We start from the raw sequence: 22478 nt of genomic DNA, 5'->3' as shown, positions 1-22478 counted from the left end.
AATATTTCATATACATAAGTCAGATACATACATTTAACCTCTAATTTATGTTTTTAAAGTAATAGATGCTTGTAACAGCAGGATATTTTTCTGGTAATACTTCGCCTCATTGCCAGTAATTACTGAACAGATGTACGGGTATCCAAATAACTATATCCAATATTAAATATACAATGCTGAGTACAGACTATATTAATGATTTCATATTTTGTAGGACTCTAGTCATCATCGTCAAACATCCATAAATACATCTTAAAATTTAGTGAGCTCCCCCTCCTAATCCTAAGAATATAAACTATTTTTTTTTTTTTTGGCCTTTTTACAACGTCTCTCATGAAGCTTTAAAATGAGAGTGTCAGACTTTCAACCAATGGCACTGTCTCTGAAATATCACTTCTCTGTTTTTTCTTAAAAGTAGAAGAACTTGGCATTGCCCTATTTCCATCCATGAGTTTGGGTAGTTTTTGCTGATTTTCCCATTGTCTTGTATTTAGTTCTGTCCATCTTCCATATCTTAGTGTCAAATTTTTACCATCAAGTATATTATTGTTATTATTATGAACTGATCCAGGTTGCCTGATAGCATAAGAGTATGTTCCTAGTCAACATTAGGAAAAATGGCCACTCCAGACATATTCTCCTGATTTATAATTCTATTCTAGACTATTAGTTGCAGGTGTCAGTCAAGTTCTATAGGGATGGCTACAGTGTATTGATACATGTGAGGAAAGGCCTCATTTCTCGTGAAAACTTGGCCTCAAGATGAGACACCTGCCAGTTATTTTTTTTCAGAGGAAAAAATTAACATAAATGACTCGATACATCTGACAATTTTTCATTAGAACGATCTGTAGATTCTCAGGACCAGAAGAGAATCTAAAAGCTCATGTAGTCTATTCCTCTGCCGTCAGTCTGGTCAACAATTAGCATCACGAACAGACTGGCTTTCTTCTCTTTTTGCAGTTTTTCAGAATAAGAGATTTTATTCCTTACTCTGGATGAATCATTATAATACTTAATAATCCTTACTGTTAGGAGGTTTTCCTTTTAACCTCTCTAAGAAGTCACATTGGAAAACTGTTGGTTTCTGATCCATAGATATCCATAGCCCTTGGCTGAGTCTTGGCATTAGTAGATGAGGTGATCTGCCACATTTGAAGACTGATAACTCAGATTCCAGCTCTGTTTTACAATGAAAAATATGCATTATTAGTATTTGGGATGCGTGTGTCCTCTAGTCTAGATTCCTCCCCAATATCAAGGTAACAGGGTACAGAACTAGTAGTACAAAGGTTGCTCAGAGAGCTTAGCATAAAGAAAAGTTGAAAAGTTTTATAAGAAGAGTCACATACTCTGCAAAGGACCAGAATTATTTAACTGAGCCATTATTATGTGCCATACAAACAAGACATATCCTCAATCTATCTTAACAACTTAGCCTAATCAGAGAAGACCCTTACAATATGTGATATATAAAGTTAAATAATGCCATGGCAAGATCTTCCAGATCAGGTGATGTCTGACTTGAGTCTTGAAAGATGAGCGGGATCTGGTTAAGTAACAAGAGAAGAAGGGCCAGGAGAGATGGTGAGATGAGAGTAAGTGGCACCTCCAGGGAACCCCAAGTTGTCCAGTATGATCAAAGAGAGTGCAAGGAGGGAGACAGTAAAATGTGAGTCTGGAAGGGCGGGATGGGAGGCGGATTCTTAAGTATTTGGGAGTCAGCCTGAAAGCAATAATGAATTAATGAAGGATTTTAAGCAGGGGAAGGGCATCATCATATTTAGGGTTTTAAAAATCATTTGGAGAGAGGAGATTGAAGAATGAATTGATGGGGACAAAGTTGGGGGTAGGGAGATCATTTAGAAGACTGTTGAAATAATTCTTGAGCTAGATTGTGGTGGCCTGAGCTAAGGTAGTAGCATTGGAGATGGAGAGATATGGATGAGTTTGAACCATAGTGTAGTGGGCTGGATGGTGGCTCTCAAAAAGATATGTCCATGTTCTAATCCCCAGAACCTATGAATGTTACCTTATATGACAAGATATGTGATGAAGTTAAGGATTTTGAGAGGAGGAGATTATCCTGGGTTATCCAGGTAAGCCCTAAATCCAATGGTAAGTGTCCTTTTAACAGTGAGTCAAAGGGAGATTTGACAGACAGAAGAGGAGAAGATAGAAGGCAGAGATTGGAGAGATATGGCCAAAATCAAGGAATACTGAGAGCTGCCAGAAGCTGTAAGTGGCAAGGAATAGATTCTCCCCTAGAGCTTTCAGAAGGAGTGCAGCCCTACCCACACCTTGATTTTTTTTTTTTTTAATTGTATTTTAGATGAAGGTTTACAGAAGAAATAGTTTCTCGTTAAACAATTAGTACACGTTATTTTATGACAATGGTTAACAACCCCACGACATGTCAACACTGTGCCTTCTTAACCTTGGGTTCCCTATTGCCAGCTTTCCTGTCCCCTCCTGCCTTCTAGTCCTTGTCCCTGGATTGTTGTTTTGCCCCATTGGTCTCTTTTTGTTTTATGGGGCTGTCTAATCTTTGACTGATCGGTGAACCTCGGAAGTGACTTCGTTACTGAGCTAAAAGGGTGTGCGGGGGCCATACTCTTGGGGTTTCTCCAGTCTCTGTCAGGCCAGAAGGTCTGGTCTTTTTTTGCCACACCTTGATTTTAAGGAGGAAGAATTAATAGAATTTGATTGGCTGTGGCAGTTGAGGGAGAAGGAACCAAGGGTAACTTCCAGGCTTTTATCATTGGGAATGCTCTGAGTTCAGTTTGAGGGTATGAATTGTGTGAGATGTCCATGAGATAACCAGCTGGCAGTGTCCAGCAACTTTGGAGCTGGATTTGAAAGTCATCAGCATGTATATGTAAATTATGCCATAAGAGTGAGTAAAATTGCCCAGAAATTGTGCAGAGAATGTACCCTGCCCTTGCTTTACCTTTGAGCACAGGTCTTCAGGTACTGAATACGGTATTCAACATTGACAGTGGACTTTTCTCTTGGATAGTGAGGGACAAAAACTCTTACATTCTTATTCTGCTTTCTGAACTCCACAAACTCCCGCCTTCTATTTGCTTTCATCATTACCATCCCACCAATATTTCATAACCCATTCTAGTTTTCCAAACGATGTGGAATGATGCCTTCTTTCTGATGAAATAAATCGATGTCTTAATTTGAGTACTAGCCACGCTCAGACACCAAAGCAAAATGAGATTGAAGAAAAGCTCTTCCACTCTATGTTGATGCCTCTGAGGCAGCTTCCCTGGGTGACAATTCCTTGCCTTATTACTAGAAGTGGAGGTGGATTGTTTTAATTCTGTTCCTTGACTACCAAAACTAGATTCTGAAACCTGTGTCTCTCTGTTGGTTTCCACAGAATAGTCTACATAGTTATTCATTCCTGACTGCCATGAATTGTTGTGAATGTTTGTAGAAAAGGCAGGTGGGGAGAAGGAGGGGCTTTCAAATCGATTTTCTAAGGCCTGACAAAAGAGTAAATATTTTTAGATTTTTGAAGAATACGACTCAGAGAGGCAAATAAATGTGTCTTAGTGCTCTGAGTGATTTGAATGTTCTAAATGTAGAAGCACTTGAACAGCATCTGTGCCTGTCTCCTCGCCACATCTCTGATTCCCTTTGAGGCACTGGGAAGTAAGATGACTCTGAGCACCAATTTCTCACAAATTTCTTCTTCTCTGCTGAAATAAATTAGTGTTAGTAAGTCTCCCAATATGCAGATGCTGCCTTGTTGAGTCAAAGAACATTCCGAGTAGATGCATTTGCATTCTAGGACTAGCTTTTACACTTCTAAAATAGGACTCTGTGGAGAGGCCAGACATGCTCCCCAAATCTGTTAGGAGGGAGAGGATGTGAATCCATGCCCATTCTTATGCTTTTTTATTTGTGCTTGATTTGAGACCCTCTAGAAGACATACGGAGCCCTGGTGGTGCAGTGGTTAAGAGCTTGGCTGCTAACCAAAAGGTTGGCAGTTCAAATCCACCAGCCATTCATTGGAAACCCTATAACCCTATGAGGCAGTTCTACTCCGTCCTATATGAGTCAGAATATATGAGTCAGAATTGACTTTACAGCAATGGGTTTGGTTTGGTTTTGGTTAGGAGATATATACCTAGATGCAAGAGACGAGCCTTGCCTGGGTTATCTAGATGATTATAAGTTCTCTGCCTTCTGTAGCTAGTAAAGATTGGGTACAGCTCTGCCTGCAAGCATGTGAAAAGAGGAATGTGAGTCAGGATGGGTTGGGCTTTTGTGATTCACACCTGGCCAGTTTGACTTTAGGAATATGTCTCTGTACTAATAAAAAATGCTGCCAATTAATGTCGTATTGAATGATTCAGTACATTGTCTCCAGAATATTCTTTACTTCAGTGGCAAAGTGTCAGAACAAAAAAGCAACACCTGAGTCCAATGGGTTGATTAAACTCAGGATAAAGAGGTATCTGGCTGGAAGCAAGTGGAAGCAGGCAAAAAGAGCAGTTTCTAGGTATCAGCGTGGCAGTGAAGGAGAGTTCTAGGAATGGATGAGCCATTTACCATGGCAAAGGAAGGACATTTGAACACATTTTGGGATTCAGAGAAGTTCTGGAAACAGAAATTGAAGAACTGTAAAAATTACTCTAAGTTTTGGTAGAATGTATCTGGTTTGGTACCTGTTCCACATGGTCACTATGAGTCGGAATCGACTCGGTGGCAATGGGTTTGGTTTTTTTTGTTCTACATGGTTAAGAAATAGCTGACTCCCTGCAACCAAAGTGGAGGCTGATTAGTTCAGAGACAGCAGCCTGGCATTAATGGTGGCATCATCACCAATGAAGGTGGCAGGCTACTTCCTAGGCATTGGCATTACCAGGGCCATTATTGGTACATACATGCATAGATTTCTGTACAGGTTGGAATATCATTGAGCAGCTACAGTGACCAGAAAGCTAAGAGCAGCCCCAGTGGATAACTTTCCTCCCTGACATTATTCCGAGGCTCTAGAAAATTGCTTTTTACTTTAGGTTATATCCATTGCTACGGCAGGGCGTGTTTCAGGCTCTCTCTCTCACATCTTTGATTGGAGGCTTTAAAAAATGGCATGGGGGCGGTGTCTCACCTCCTCTAACTTCACAATGGGAAAGGAGAACTAAGATCAACAGCCCAAGGCTAATTCCCATGAGGCAGAGGCCAGACAAGCCTTCTCTCTCTGCCATCTTTACCAATTATGACACCAACTGTCCCTCCCACAGCACTCTCTACTTCTCTGCTGGTTTCAATAATTCATTGCAGTGGCCACACAGAACTCAAGACCATACTCATGATTATGGGGTTTATTATAAGGAAAGTAACAGTTACAATTCAGACTCAGGAACACTCAGGATACAGTTCTTTCATCAGGACAGCCTCTTCCCAACTGTGCTCGCAGGCACGCCTCTTCCCAAAGACACTCAGCTTTTTCTCTCCTTTGGCTGGGAAGCCCACCGTGCTGTCTCCTGCTGCTGGATCTCTTCTGCCACCGCTTCTCACTGTCTTCAAGGTTACAGCTTGCTCTCTCTGTCTCCTGCTTCCAGGAGCTCCTCAGTGCAGGGGATCCTGGGTCCAAAGGACATGCTCTCCACTCCTAGCTGTTCTTCCTTGGTGGTGGTATGATCCTCCCCTCTGCCCTGGAATTGACTCTCTTTTAAGGCAAAAATGACCAATCTCCTTGGTAGACCACAATTACCCAATCACCTGGGTGGGAGTTACAAGACCATGGCTAGAAAGGCCACACACAAAATCAGTTAATCCACTGCAGAGGCTGTAAGAGTTCTTTGGATGATCCAGAATTCTGCTGGTACCAGGTCACCACAGAGCATGGCGGGAACATCATCGGCCTGTCTTAGAAAAGACCATGCCCAGCTAAATATGAGACAGGGGTCTAGAACACTGTTAGACCCAATAGACCCAGGAAAGTCAGCTTACATGAGAAGAACAGCTGCATAGACCAAAACAGTCATCGCTAAATAATTTTGGGGGCTAAAGTCAGAAATGGCAGGAAAACTACTATGAGTACTTTATCTTTGAACCATACCCAGTTATGTTTGATCACAGTCCTCTGGTATGACTATCGCTGTCTGTCTTAGGTTAGATTTCCTAGAAGCCGAGCGTGATTTATAGGGGGGTGCTTTCAGGAAAAAGGAGCAAGGAAAGTAGGATAGGGTAGGAGAAAGAACTAAGCAAACATTTGGTCTTAACTTGATCCCAGAGGAGCTTTGGGGCATAAATTGCACCATGGATTTGTCATACCTTGAAGCAAAGGGGTTGACTTTTTGTAATCCTCCCCTTCAGTCAGTCATTGGCTGTGGGCTGCCCTCAGGGTAGAGGTTGGGGTGACTTAGTATTTTGGGTGAAGCAGTTCCTGTTTGGCAAAGACATTTCTCCATAGAGGTTACCAGCCAACTCTTACAGCTGTTGGGAGATGGATACTCTTAACTCAGAAAAGAGGATCTGGGAGAAGGACAAACAGTGTCGATTATGGCCTCTATTTCACAGATGGGGTAACTGAGACTCAAAGACAAGCCTTAGCCCCCGCTATCCAACAAGTTATTGCCAGAGCATGGACTCAAACAGTGCTAGTGAGCATAGATCCCAGGATGGAGGCTAATTGGTATTCTCCCTACACTGTTCTGCCTATACATGTGACTGTCCACATTTGGCATTATTACCAAAAAACAGAAATTAAAGCTCTACATGAATCCTAGCTTTTGTCAAGGACAGCACAGAGGGGCTGAGATTATTTTACATTGTTGGGACTTAATTCTCCATGAGTCTCTTGAATTTCTGTATGTCTTGTGAGAAGAAGCATTGACTGCTTTTATACCAGACTATCTGGCGCAGTGGTTAGTTGCTCTGCTGCTAACCAAAAGGTGGGCCGTTCAAACCCACCAGCCACTCCACAGGATAAAGATGTGGCATTTTGCTTCTGTAAAGATTTACAGCCTTGGAAACCCTATGGGCAGTTCTGCTCTGTCCTGTAGGGTCACTATGAGTTGGCATTGACTCTACGGCAATGGGTTTTAGGTATCTCAGTGATGTTTGTATAGCCAGCAGCCTTGGAAAATAGAGACAGTGTCTCTTTCCAGAGCAAAGGTCAGGCATGCTTACTGTCTATTACATAAGGTTTGAGTTCTCTAAGGTCAGTGTTCCTCTCCTATAATACAACACACTGAGTGCACCTGGCCCTTCTTATACTGCCTTATGGGAATTGGGGCTCAAGAAACTGATGCCAAAATGATGATACTCTCTGGCTGTTGCTGTGTGTAAGAAACTAACCTTTGTGTCTGATCCAGGAGACTCGTGTCTTTTGCCAGAATCCGTGAAACTGGGACAGGTTAACATATCAGCATGCAAACAGGGAAAAATCTTAGACCCTTTGCAGTTATCGACCCAAATATTACCACTTCTGGTTTTAGAAAAGGAGATTTAACTTTGAGAGTGGTGATTTGATTTTCTAGAAAAGGTGCAGAAGTTTTTTTTTCCTTAGTAATAAGTATTTATTTCTCTGCCAAATAAGATATGTCTGGGATGTGCTTTCAAAACAATTATGTGCCCCACAGGGATGAAGAGCATCTTCATTAGACTAATTATTTAGATTAATGTAAATTGGTTGATTGCATTAATGGCCCTGTTGGTCAAGGGGATGTTAGCAGATGTGACTTGAGCAGAGTTTAGAAAGACTTGCACGATTGGGCTTGCACTTAAATCTCTGCCATGGCCATGAGAAGAGTAAGCCTGGGTTATCCTGTTGGACCCAGGATGATAATGAGAGGCACATGGAACAGACCTACCCTAGACCATACCCAGCATAGGTCATCGGGCCCCCAGCTAGCCATAGACATGTGAATGAGCCAAGCGAAGACTACTCAAACAGCTCTACTAAGCCCAGCCCAGATCAGTCAGCCCACAAACTTGTGATCTAAGTAAATGCTTACGGTTGATTTAAACCGTTAATTTTGGGAGTGGTTTGTTACACAGAAAAAGCTAACTGTCACAGATACCCAGTTGAATAGAGTGGATTGCCTTCATTTTTCACTTACGTGGAGTTGGGAGAAGGGAGCTCAGAGTCAGCTGCTGCAGCCCAAACTATACATCCTGACTCTTAGAGCTACATGAGCTCTATTAACTCTAGCCTTACCTGTGGGCAGATATAGAGGTTGTCTATTTTCCTTCTTTCCTTCTGTTATGGATTGAATTGTGTCACAAAAATCTGTGTTCTAAATCCTAACCTGTATACCTGTGGATGTAATCTCATTTGGGAATAGGGTTTTCTTTGTTATAAGTGTAAAACACCCTGCACTGATAATCAGGCCGTATCAGTATAGGGTGTGTTTTAAACTAATCACTCTTGAGATATTAAAGAGCACATTAGACATAGAAGAAGGCAGGCACAAATGGGGAAAAATTGATGCCACATGTACATCACCAAGGAACCAAGAAAGAGGAACTGAAAGAGACAAGGATTTTCCCGAAGAACAGAGTCTTCCCGTAGAGCTGTCACCCTGAACTGGGACTTCTATCCTCCTAAAAAACACATTGCCGTTGAGTCGATTCCAACTGATAGTGACTCTACAGGAATAGAGTAGAATTGCCCTATAGGGTTTCCAAGACTGTAATCTTTATGGAAGCAGACTGCTACATCTTTCTCCGGCAGAATAGCTAGTGGGTTTGAACCACTCACCTTTCATTTAGCAGCCAAGCTCTTTAACCACTGCACCAGCAGGGCTCCTTTCTAGCCTCCTAAACTGTGAGAAAATAAATTTCTGTTCATTAAAACCACCCACTTATGGTATTTCTGCTGTAGCAGCACTAGAAAACTAAGATACCTTCTTTCCTTTTTCCTTCCTCCTTTCTCCCTCCCTCCTTCCTTCCCTACCACCTTCCATCTCCCCAACCCTTTTTCTTTCTCTCTGTCTCTCTTGTCTTTCAATGCCTTGTTCAGAGAAAGGGTCAAACTGAGTATTGCTGGATTATTGCAGTGGCCCAGGGACTAGATGGATTCACTGAGCCTAAGTGGTAACAAGGAAAGGTCTCCACTAGGGACTAGAGACCCATTGTTAAGTCCTTTCCTTTCTTTCTTTTTAAGTTGGTCCCTATAACATAGAAAATGGCCCTCACCCCCAGCCCTAAAATACTGTGAGATAGTATCTCAGGAACTCATTTATCTGATAGTCTGTTCCTTGGATGATATGTGTAACCTCAGCTCACAGGCTGCTCTTACCATGTTCTGTGCCCATTTGTGAGGCCACTTAAGGCTCTATAACAATAGCCGTTGCCACGCTTCCTATGCTGCCTCATCCAATAGCTGACTCTAACACTTTCTGCACCTTGTTTGTTAGTGTTTGGAGGAGTAATTTTATCATATATACAGACCAACAAACTTCATTCACTTATAAATGATAGAATTACTTTAAGCAAACAAACAAAAGATATATTGATTCAGACAACCAAATCATGACGTGATAGAACTGGCCTCAGGAACAGTTGGAACCAGGCCTCCATGTATGTTTGTAGATTTTGTGTATTGCACAGATACCCAGCCAAGGGGGCAAGCAAGAGTTGGAATCCAGCCTTTGCTGCATACCCCAGGATGTGCTCCTTAGCATGAGGCTATGTTCACCCAGAGATACCTTCTGCTCACCTTTAGGGCTAGGTTCTCCCAGAGGCAGTATGTTTCTCTAATGGGTCGCCTTAAAGGAGATGTCCCTCTGCTCATCCTTTGCTCTTCTGTTTCAGTAAGAGCCTCACCGTAGAGCTTATGTGAATCAGATTCTCACAGCTCAAACATGTTTGCAAGATATACCTCACCATCTAACCAAGTGTAATAATTAACTTGACATGGCAATAGCATTAGTGTCGATGTCATTAGATGATCTTGAATCCAAGTTTAGATCATTACTGTGATCATGAAAGGAAAAATCATTAAAGTTATGGGGATAGGGAGGTACAAGTCTAGTGACTAAATCAGGGCCTCCAGTAGAAGAATTTGATTTTGCATCAGAGGCACTTAGGAACAGAATTGGTGCTGAGAAAAAGTGAATCACAGTTGGCAAGAGTAACTTGAGAAACACTTCAAAAATGAAGGGGAAATAGAAAAAAAATAGAAAGAAGATGATAAATATAGAAGACAGAAGACAGCAGTTTAACTAGATAATTAGAGGTGCTTCTGAAAAGGAAACCTAAACAATTGAGACCAGATTAAAATTATGAAAGATGTTATTGAAAAACTTTCTTGATTTGAGAAAAAAAAAAAATCTCACATTGGGATGACTAAAACTGCACTCTTCCAGGTAAAGCTAATAATATAGTCAGGCATAATTTTTGAATTATATAGAGGATAAAAGAATCCCGTGAGTACCAAAAGGAAGAAAACAAATGGAGGGCTTATCTACAGAGGCACAGATATTAGGCTGGTAACAGACTTATCTTCTTCACCAATCAATGATAGAAGATGCTGAAGTAACATCTGGAGTTTTGGTGGCTGTGAGATTGTTACCCTACATTTTATAACCAACCAACCAGTTATTTGAAACATGTCCCTTGACTAGTAAATATACTATCCACTACCCCCTTGAAAAAGTTAATTGAAGACATTCTCTATCTGACTAAGGAATTATGTCATGAGGAAGTCATTAAAATACAAATCTTGATACAATACTGCATACAGAACTCTTTGCTGTGAATGGATTTCATAATTATGGTTTTAACTTTTTAAAGCTATCTCAAGGAACTACATACAATATGTGGTAATTTTTAATTGTGTTGAAGTAAAATGGTGAATTGCAGAGCTAGGGAACTAATCCCAGCATCTGCATCTCCATGTGTGAGTTGTTTCCCATAACTGAGTACACATTAAACTCTCTTAAAGTGAAAAAAATTAAAATTCTTTCTTTACTAAAAAATGGCCATCAACTGAAAGAAAAACAATAGCTAAAGTAAAAAAGGCAGTTAAGTAAATGATGTGAGGATATGCTCAGTAAGCATCCATACCGAAAAAAAACAAACCCATTGCCTTGGAGTTGATTCTGACTCATAGTGAACCTATAGGACAGAGCAGAACTGCCCCATAGGGTTTCCAAGGCGTAATCTTTACGAAAGCAGACTTCCATGTCTTTCTCTCCTGCGGAGCAGCTGTTGAGTTCAAACGACCAGCCTTTCAGTTAGCAGTCGAGTATTTAACCACTGAGCCATCAGGGCTCCTTAAGCTTGCATTAGATATGTTTTTAGTATTTTAGCCAACAAATATTTATTGAACACTTATTATGTACTGGCAACTGTCCTAAATCTGAGGAAACAATGATGAATAAGATAGATATGGTAAATGGGGCAATCAAGCTCTTCTCATGATTAAGCAAACAAATAAAATGATTATAAATTACAAAATGATTACATATTGAAAAGTGCTTAGTTAGAGAATAAGGATAAGAAGTTACTTTAGATAAGGTAGTTAGGAAGGGTGGTCAGAAAAGGAGGTGACTTCCAAACTAAGTCTTGAAGGATGAGATGTTGTCATCATGGAAGTAGTCAGGGGCCTTGTACATCATATGAATTTGGCATTTGTTCAGTCATTAAAACAATAAGTAGTGGAATAGGATGAGTTGGCGTCCATTTTTGAAAAATCTCTTTGCCACAGGGTAAATGGGGCAGAGGAAGTCAAGGATGGAAGCAGGAAAACCTGTCTTCCCGGTGAGAGGTGATGACACACATGTGACAGGTAGGAGAGTGCAGGGAAAAGTGCATTCAGAAACAGTGGAGAAAAAGAGATGACCCCTTGTTTGGGACATAATAAGTCTGAGGTATCTATCAGACATTCGAATAGAGTTGTCAAATAAGTACTTGGGGATGCAATTCCTAAGGCCAGAGAAGAAGTCACAGGTACAAGTAGAACATATATTTGAGAACCATTAGTATATAGATAACATTTGAAACCTTGAAAATTGATATCACCAAAGGAGAGAGGGTGGGGAAAGAAAGACCAGATTTGATCACTGAGTACCATGTAAAAGAGGGCAAACAGCAAGTTAGCACATACACCAGGCCTGACAGGCCTTTTCATTGGGAAAAATTCTTGGATATAGGTGTTGTAGCAGAAGTTTAGGTTCCCCACATTTGCTACCTTGTAGTTCAAGTCCCAGAAGTTTAGCAGGGTCAGATAGTGAACTCCAGCTCTTGAGCTGTGGAGCTTTTAAGCTGTCTAAGAAAGCATCAGACTGTCACCTGGCACCATCAGGGGCCTTGATTCAATAGCAAATGAATAGTGGAATTTTGCTCTACCCCTATTCTGCCAGTTACATATTTATGGTTGAGGGAGCACCAGCCCCACTCCTGAAGTGAACAGGGAACTGGGATCTTAGAGTTGGAGTTCCAACTGTTTGACATAGTGATTTATTGCCAAGATTTCCCACATCAGCATTCTTGGTTGGAGAGGCAGCAGAATCCCCCATTGTTTGAACAAGTTCTTGGGAGTCTAAGCCTTCTGGTTGGCCAGGATTGATTGACTGACTTAATCCCTGGGCTGTAGCAAATTTCCATGGAGCTTTGCTGAAGTCCTGCTTTATATCAGTCTTCAACAAGTCAATCCTTAACTCTCAATCTACCTTCTGATCCCAAAGGGTTGTGTCTATGCACTATACCCTACTGTCAGAGACCTATATCATTAAGAACTGTGAGGCTAGTCATTCACTGACATCACTTTAGGAGACATTGGAAGATGGTTGGTAATAGCCAATTGACTACCCCTAGAAGGCGGGTCATTTTCACCTGGCATATTGGGAAGTTCATTCATAAGAACAAGCAGAAGGTTCATATTCTCCAACCTGAAAAGTATAGCGAGGTAAGTAGCATCTGAAGCTGCAGCCCAGTAATTGATAAAATGATAACTGAAGTTTACAATATTGCTCTGAAGACTTCTGAAGGGAAGAAGAGACATCCTGCACAGATTTCTCAGTCTCCAGTCCCAGGGTCCATTGTTGACAGTTTCATTGATAGGGCACTTAGTCATATAATTCAGTGGAGTTTGCTGGATGCCAAAAGGCACCAGAAGTAGGTGAAATGGTGTTATTAGGACCCGTAAAATGGCTACCTACTCCCCCCAACACACCCAGTATCAAATGGCAAGTCCAGCATCCTGACTTATCTGAGGAGGCCACCACCTTTGAGAAACACACCAAAGAATTCAGAATGGCCTGGGTGACAACTCTTCTGAAAGTATAAAGTTCAATTATTAATGTAGTCTTATTCTGTCTCATGATTTCAGATGTTTCCTTTCTAATAGGTGAGGGATATCTCCTTCTTCTGGAAGTGTCCTTACTGTCTCTCCCATGCTTGGGGCCAATCATCTTGGCAGAGACCCTAGAGACACCTAATCACCTCCACACTATTCCAACACTATGGTCCTGTGATGATTGGGTGCATGCATTTGCATACGCACCAAGATGAACACAACAGCATATTGCCAGTATGTGGAAAGCCCATGGCAAGGAATCTGGGCCCAGTGTGTCCATGGGACAAGACAGTGGCATTATGTAGCTCCTTTCACTCACCTGATTGGCCGGATAACAAATAACCAACCAAGAAAAAGCAGTGCTTCTGGAGTGCTTTCTGCCAATTTCTTAGCACAGGGTATAGCTTGGACAACTTCCTGAGGAAGTCAGGGAAGTCACAGTAGTGCCTCTCATGAGCAGACTCTAACTGGAAACTTGCTTGTAAGCAAATCTGGAAAATGTTATTTTAGATGTTGCACCCTTAAGAGAAAAGATAAGAATGTAGCTGGTACAGTCCAGCCCTTTAGATTCCCAGTGTCCAAACATACTCTTCTCTTCTATCCATATTTAACTTTTAAACAGCAGCAATAACATCACCACCATGTGTCCTCCTTACAGCGTGCATTTATATATATGTGTGTGTGTGTGTGTGTGTGTGTGTGTGTGTGTGGGTATATATATATATCTATATATATATACACACATATGTATATATATATAGAAAACACTCTTCCTCTCCCCCCAAAAAAAGGAAGATACAAAATCTAATGCATCTATGTGTGGAGGATATTTATTCCTTTCTGAGTTCAGCCAGAATTCTCTTTAATATTCTGTAACCTGAAGACTGAATAATTACTACCAATACCAAAAGACCCTGGTGGTGCAGTGGTTAAGTGGCTGCTAACTGAAAGGCTGATGGTTTGAACCCACCAACTGCTCCTTGAGAGAAAGATGTGGCAATCTGTTTCTGTAAAGATTACAGCCTTGGAAACCCTATAGTGCAGTTCTACCCTGTCCTGTAGGGTTACTATGAGTCAGAATCAAGTCGACAGCAGTCAGAATCTACTGGCCCACTTATGCATCTGTAGATCAGCTTGGGGCTTGCTCAAGGCTGGGTTTGGCCAGAGCACCTGAGCTGGGCCAGCTCTGCTGCATGTGTCTCTCTTCCTCCTTCTGGGGCCAGTGGACTAACATAGGCACGTCCTCCTCAAGGTGATGGCAGAAGCACAGGAGGACAAGTGGAAAATGCTGGGCCTCTTGAGGACCAGGCTCAGAACTGGCACACTGTCACTCACATCTCATTCTGTTGGCGAGTGTGAGTTACATGGTCAAGCCAGAATTCAAGGCATGGAGAAATAGACTCTGACTCTTCAGTGAGAGAAACTATAAAGTTGCTGGCAAAGGCATGGATGAAGGTAGGGATGAGAAAACTAGGCCCATTAATACAATCTACAATAGCAGGACTGAAGGAATGGGCTGAAAATGAGAGACCTTCTTGGAAGCCTTGTGAGGAGCAGTTAGATCCCTAGGTTGCTCCCTCCAGTTCCTCTTAGCCTGAGGACTTTACACAACCCCAACACGTAAACAGAAGATGGGTGTGCATTCTCTGGAGAAATTGGACCAGAGAAACAGTGATCTTGGAGAAACCATAAACAGCAGAGGGCTGAGGGGTGAGGTGATTGCTTAAACAAGGGGAATAGGCAAAAATGAACATTCTGAAAAGTAAAGCACCAATCTCCTTTCCCCATTTATCTCCAGACCTTCAGCAAATCTGGAAAAGAAACTAGTAGAATCTTTTCTGGAGAAACAGAAGAGACCCCGAGAAAAGACCTACAGATACTGCTGCTCAGTTGGGGCTGAATTGTGTAGGTACATGGAAAATCTAAATTTTTTAAAAAATTTATTAATTCCAGGAAAGAAAAAGCTGTACAAGAAAGGAAGTGTAATAAATATAATCAGATACACTACTTGTCTCAGCTGTGAACAGTATTTACACAGTAATAATTATCTAAATATTGACTATTAAACATAACCAAAAATTGTGATGTAAAACTATGTGGGAGTACTGGAAGAGGGGAAGAGAAGTGAGAGCTATAAGTATATTAAATCATTATTTTCTATACAGAAACTCAATAGAAGATGTTGATAATTGATCGACAGAGAAATAACAGGCTGAATATATTATTTGGAAATGCAGAAGAAAAGGGTGAAATAGTTGAGAGTAATTGTTTTTAATGAGCAGGATTTGAGAGAAAGAAGGGGTGAGGCATGAGGTTTCCAGTTTATTATCAATCTTGAGGTATTGTTGCACTTTTAAAATTCTCTGTCTCCTATCTCTTTCTCTTTCTTAGTCTCTCTGCCTCTGTATCTATTGATACACAAACATATACATTTATATACATATGTATGTATGTGTATATATATAACAGTAAGATTAAAACAGTAATGAAGTGGCATAAGTCCATGAAGACAATTTTGCAAGAAGTTTGATTATAAAGAAGAGATTAGAAATGAAGTGGTAGATGACAGAATCTGTGGGTTTAATCAATACATTTTAAATATATTTTATGATGCAGGAGAGATAGGGTACAGATGAGGGCTCAGAGTCTTTGAGAAGACTAGAATGTTATGTCAAATAGAACACAAGTAATTCTGGAGCCATCAGGAGCCTCAGCAAAATTTTTTCTGTTTAGGAGTTTGCATATTCATAATACTTCTGTGTGTTACTTTGCAACTTCACGGGTTTATCTCAAGATAAATCTCAAGATATATACGTAACTGGAAATCAACACATAAGAATGCTAATAGTGGTTTTATCAGTGTGGTGAGATAGGTAATTTTGTTTACTATGCTTTTCTGTACTTTCCAAATGTTATGTAATAAATATGCATTAATATCAAATTTGGGGGTTTATCTATCTATCTTTCTGTCTATCTATCTGTCCATCTATGTCCTTCAGAAAATGGATATTCCTGGAAGAGCAGGTAGACTACCAAGGAACTGGTACTTAGGCTAAATTGGCATAATTTAAAATACCCTGTCTTTTTAGAAATGATTTTGCCTCGAGGGATGAATGAACAGTTTAACAAATCTTGCACACCGTGCCCTGTCTTCCCGTCGTCTGCTCCTCTCTCTGCACGGTGCCCTTTCCGCACGGCTTCACAGTTGTCTCAGCCTCCCTCTCACTGCTTCACGTGTTTTGTCTCTCACTCTCTCAGGCTATTTTCAGTCCACCCCCTCCCTCTGCCTGATCTATTTTCATATAAAGAACATGATTTCTTAGAGTCCTACTTCATTTTTTCTGGTCCCCCTGTGGACTGGCCTGAATGCCAGTTGTCAGGGAGTTAAGTTGCACCAACTGCAGGGAATGAATTACAGTCTTGCACCGCATAACGTCTGTTCAGGCAACATCTGACCACATATTCGGCCTTGGTTCCATAAGGTTATAATACAGTTCAGAAATCCCCATCAGACAACAGGACATAGCAGACGTAGCAAATGCAGCACCTTCCTGCGTACAACGCATGTATCTCATGTCTCTCCTATACAAAGTGATTGTGTTGCTAGGTGTATCACTGGACAGTACATATATAACCTATAATATATGTGTCTTGATAGTCGTAATAAACACCTGTGTTACTGGCTTCTGTATGTACTGTACTTTTTATTGTTATTTTAACGTCAGCTCTCCCCGGTTACAAATAAAAAGTTTCCGTATAACAGTATATGCTTCAACTCATAGGCAGCAGTATCCAGTCTCTTGTATAGTGTCTGTTCAGTGTTGTAGCGTTATCTCTCTGTTTAATTTCCCCTTGGAAATATTACCATAAAGCATATCATGGCTACCAAACCCAGCATAACCAGCGCTAGTGAAAGGAGCAGCAAGAGGCAAAGGCGAAGTATCAATTTGGAAGTGAAACAAAAGGTTATTAAACAACACGAAAGTGGAAAATTAGTGAATGCTGTTGCTCATGATTTAGACATGTTCATCCAAATCACATAACATCTTATTTCACAGAACATATCGTGGATGTTAAGTGACACATGACTGTACTAATAGATTATTCTCTCTAAGAACACAAAAAAACAATGCAAATAAACTGTCTCATCTCAACTTCCTATGATTCCTCTTTGAAATGCTGGGACCAGATTCTCTCTTACTCTCTGGCCTACCCACTGAGCTCTGGAAGCAAATGGACTTAGATTAGAAGCTCTGCCCTGACTATCCATGTGCCTTCGAGAAAATTCTTATTCTCTCTAAGCCTTGTTGTTGTTAGGTATGGCTGAGTCGATTCTGACTAATAGCAACCCCATGTGACAGAGTAGAAATGCCCCATAGAGTTTTCTAGGCTGAAATCTTTATTGGAGCTTATTATGAGGTTTTTCCCCAGCAGAGCTTCTGGGAGGGTTTGAACTAGCAACCTTTCGATTAGCAGCTGAGTGTCTCTAAGCCTAGGCTTCCTTATTTTTCTTTATTTGTAAGATGGAGTAATAACATCTGCTTCCCTGAGTGCAAGCCTGGTAAACAGATGCCCTGGCCAGAACAGGGATTTAGCCAATAGATGTTTCCATCCTGTTCTTCCTACTTGATCGTCCTACTTTTTCTGTTCCAGTTTATTTTCTTAACTAGCAAACTGCAGTGTTCCTGTGACACATAAGGAATGTCCTGCCTTTGTCTTCACAGTAGTATCTGGGCCAACCTCAGACTTACGTGGAGTCTAGAAATCAAGGATCTTAGCTCTAGGAAATGGCAGGTCAAAACTTCTCTTGTAAGGAAACCTTTCTCATTGAAAACAAACAAAAATGTAACAAGCTGCCTATCTCCAACATGTCCTTGTATGATCTGGGTTATTTATTCTGACCCAAGCACTATGATAGGCTCCTCTTATGTTTAACCTTGTTTAAGCCTCAAGCAACCCTGTGAAAAATACCATCCCCATATTACAGAGAAGAAAAGTGAAGTTGAGAGAGGTTGCTCAAGGTCAAATTGCTGGTAAGTGCTGTAGACAAGATTTGAATCTACAAGAAATCTGGACTGTAGGTAAGCTCCGACGTGGATTCATCTGCTTTAATTTCACTTCAATTCTCTATCCCTGTAGCAGTTAGGGGTACAATAGGAAACTGAGTTTAAAGGAGCTAATCAACGGCGCCGTGGTTAGGTGCTCGGCTGCTAACCAGAAAGTCGGAAAGTCGACAGTTTGAACCTACCAGCTGCTCCTCAGGAGAAAGATGTGGCAGCCTGCTTCTGTAAAGATTTACAGCCTTGGAAACCCTACGGAGACAGTTCTGCTCTGTCCTACAGGCTGGTTATGAGTCGGAATCGACTCCGCGGCAGTGCATTTGGTTTTAGTTTTGTTTAATCAATCCAAAATACTAATATCTCTTTGTTTATTGACCTTGTTCTCTTTAAAATGGTCTTCCATCTCTTTGCTTCTTATTCGTTGTGTTCCTTTTAATAATTTGAATTCAGTGGATTGGCTTTCTCGGGATTACCAAGGTATTCATCTCTACCTTTATTTGTTCATGCATTCTGTATCCATCAGCTACCTGTTGTGTGCTGGGAACTATGCAAGACACTAAAGATAGATGTCTATGAGTTTACAGTCTGTGGAAAGAGGGAAATATAAACACAGTATGTACATTTGTAGAAGGAGCCCTGGTGACGCAAAACAGTTAAGCCCTTGCCTGGTGACCAAAAGGTTGGCAGTTTGAGCCCAGCCAGTGGCTGCTTGGGGGAAAGACCTGGCTATCTGCTTCCATAGAGAGTACAGCCAAGAAAATCCTATGGGGCATTTCTACTCTGTCACATAGAGTCATTATGAGTTGGAATCAACTTGATAGCACCCAATAACAACAACAATGTACATTTGTACTATGTGTAAATGTACTATGACAAAGTCCTACGGGAGGGGAGCATTGAGGAGTGCTAACACTGTCTAGGCAACTGAGTGAATGCATCAGTTAGGAGGTGCTCAGCTGTAAACTCAAGAAAACTCAGTCTGAACTGATTAAAATGATAAGAACATTTATTATCTCATATAACAAAATGTCTAAGTCATGGTAGGCAAAAGTTACGGTACGATCGAGGCTCCCATTCTGTTTCTCTGCTATTCTCTCAGCTGTGCCCTCTTTTATGAGCTGAATTTGATCTCAGCTTTCCTAATGCTTGCAAGATGATAGTCAGCAGCAACAGGGACAGTGGGCTTCCTTGTTCGCGTACACCAGAATAGAGAGAAAAACCTCTGCTCAAACTGTGGAAGAAATTTCACCCTTAAGTCATTTTAGGTCATGTGCCCACTTCTGAGACAGTGACATTCACCTGGAAAAGTTGTAAGGGAAAGAAGTTGTGATAGTGAGCTTATTATAAAAGAACACTTCCCCTTTTACTGAAATAAGCTCCCTGTAAGTCATATGTGTGCTATAAGGAAGGGTACAGGGAAGGAAGAAGAGAGTAGATTCTGGATAGGTGACCAACAACATCCCCAACAGTAGGTTTCAGAGGGAAAGTTATATTTGAGCTGGGTATTGAAGGATGAGTAAAAGTTCATCACATAGAGAAGAGTCAAAAGTGCATTTCCTGCAAAGGAAACAGCTTGTGCCGTTGCCCAAGGACCTGGCACCCTTGATGTCTACAGTGTCACTTGCATGGGAGCAAAGTGGAAAGAGGGCAGAGAAGGCTCAAAAGAGGTGGAGGCAGTCTAAGAAGGACTTTGGATCTCTTGTAAGGTATTATTTTCAGTCTGCAGGTAATGGGAAACAAATGATGATTTCATTTTATAGCAGGGAATGTGGGGTCAAATTTATATCAGTATAATTAACTCCATAAACTGGAGGGTAGAGAATGCAGAAGCTAGCCACAAGAAGATTGCTGAAAAGTTTCAGGTAAATGGTATTAAATTCCTGGCTAAATCAAGCTGGAAGTGGATGGAGGGTTAGGGGAGGTCACATTTCCTCTTGAAGTCACTAGTCAGGGTCGTTGAGACACAGGAATGGATTGACTGTGATGACTCAGTGAGATAGAAGCAGCATCAGAGAGAGTGAGGCTAGAAGTGTACACATCTAACCCCCCAGCCAGAAGGCTAGGAATCTTGCAGGTAGGGGTGGGATGGGGCTAGATTATATTCAGCCTCCTTCCTTCCTGGGCTTTTCAGGGTCTGCAGCATTTATCCTTGGCACAGAGATTTCAGAGTTAATTATCTGAGGCTCATGATCTCAAGAAGAGATGTAGAGAGCCTCAGCACCCAGTGGAGTATGGAGTTCCTCTCTCTGGTTCGTGGTTGGCTGTTTCTTCCCTTCGCTTTCATTCAGACACTGACAGATTCCTGCTCTTGTTACAGGGGTTGTGTCTGCAGTTGCTAAGGCTGACAGATAACTTGTGGTCTGGACAAGCCTGAGACTTGAGAATCAGGCTAATTAAAAAATTTCTCAGGCAGAACCTACTGCCAATGGTTAACAGAGGAGAGGCTTCTCCTCTACTCCTGGGCCATGGTCTGAAGGTAGAAGGACTGGGGTGTCTTCCCTTGGTGGTCAGGATATACTCCCCTCTCCCTTTTTATTTTAGAGTTCTAGTTATTCTGGAAATTACTTTTTTCCATCCCAGTGAATCACTAAGCAACTCCAACTGTACTGTAACCAAACCAGTTACTGTCAAGTTGACTCCTACTTACGGTGACCCTGTGTGTGTTAGAGTAGGACTGTGCTCCATAGGGTTTTCAATGACTGATTTTTCGGAAGTAGATCTTCAAGCCATTCTTCTGAGGTGCCTCTGGTTGGACTTGAACCTCCAACCTTTTGGATAGCAGCCGAATGTGTTAACCTCTATCTGTAGGGTGGAAATTTAGCTTGATGGCAGGGGATTTACTGCCTAGAATGGTACTAGTGTGTGGAAGAGGATTCCCATCCATGGTATAGCATCAGGAAGGGAACTCTCCTCACATCATTTATTTTTCCTCTCTAATAGATAATTTCTGCCAGTATGCAAACATGCCATAATATCTCACATAGTAAAAACAACAACAAAACACAGACAACTTAGATCTCTTATACTTTCCAACTACCGTTCCATTTCTCTTTTTCCCTATGTAGGAAAGCAACTCTCAAGAGTTGTCTAAACTCTACTTCTATTTCCTTGCCCCCTGTTCTCTTCTCAGCCCACTCCTAACAGGTTTTTGTCCCAACTATAGTATGGAAACCACACTTACCAAGACATCACTAATTTCAGTCTTGCTAAATCCAACCATTGGTTCTCAATTCTCATTACTTAGTCCCTCAGTAACACTTGGCACATTTGGGAATTCCCTTTTGAAACTCTTTTTTCACTGAGCTTTCAGGACAACACACTTTTCTGGTTATCTGACTACACTGCTGACCATTTCTTGATCTCCTGTAATTGAGTCCTAAATGCTGGAGTATCCCAGGCTTCAGTCCTTGCACTTCTTTCCTTCTCATACTTACACTCATTCCGTGAATGAGCTCATCTATTTCCATGAGTTTAAATGCCACCCATATGGTGAGGACTCGTAAGTGGCTTCCTCTAGTCCTAAGCATCATACATGTCTATCTAGCCACCAACAAATTGCCTCCATGTGGATGTCTAATAGGCACTGTGAGATATTGTCTGCCATCTACTTTGCAATACTCAATATAGAGAGTGTGCTCCAAAGGTGTGTATTAGTACTTTAAGGTATAGACATTTCCCCTAATCAAGAATTTACACTACAGCTGGCCTCATTACAGAGTGGCTAGACTCCAGAGGCAGCTAGTACAAGCACTTCAGCTATCTTTAACTCTGATAAACACCAGAAGTTTTGCTAATTAGCATGCTGAAAATCAAAACTGGGTTTTCATTTGTGAAATTAGTGGCTTGTTAATCAGCATAATGGATGTTAGAAGTGGGCTTTCATAGGTCAAATTAGAGATAATCAAGATATGGGAATTGGCTAAAATATTTTAGGGACATTCCCCAACTGTACAAAAACAGGATATAAGAATCTAGCAGAGTCCATATGCTGTGCCTTTAGGGATAATGCTGGAGGCTTGATTTCATAAACTGTCTTGAATCTACCCATTAAGGAAAAGGATTTCTGGAAGTCTGATCCTGTCTTGGATATTGTCTTCTGCTGAGTGAACTTGTATTGCCATGCAGTGGTTAGAGCACCCAGAAG

The sequence above is a fragment of the Trichechus manatus genome, unplaced genomic scaffold (assembly GCF_000243295.1).
Source record: "Trichechus manatus latirostris isolate Lorelei unplaced genomic scaffold, TriManLat1.0 scaffold00021, whole genome shotgun sequence".
In the NCBI taxonomy this organism is placed as follows: domain Eukaryota; kingdom Metazoa; phylum Chordata; class Mammalia; order Sirenia; family Trichechidae; genus Trichechus; species Trichechus manatus.
Note: the sequence above shows the minus strand (reverse complement) of the source record.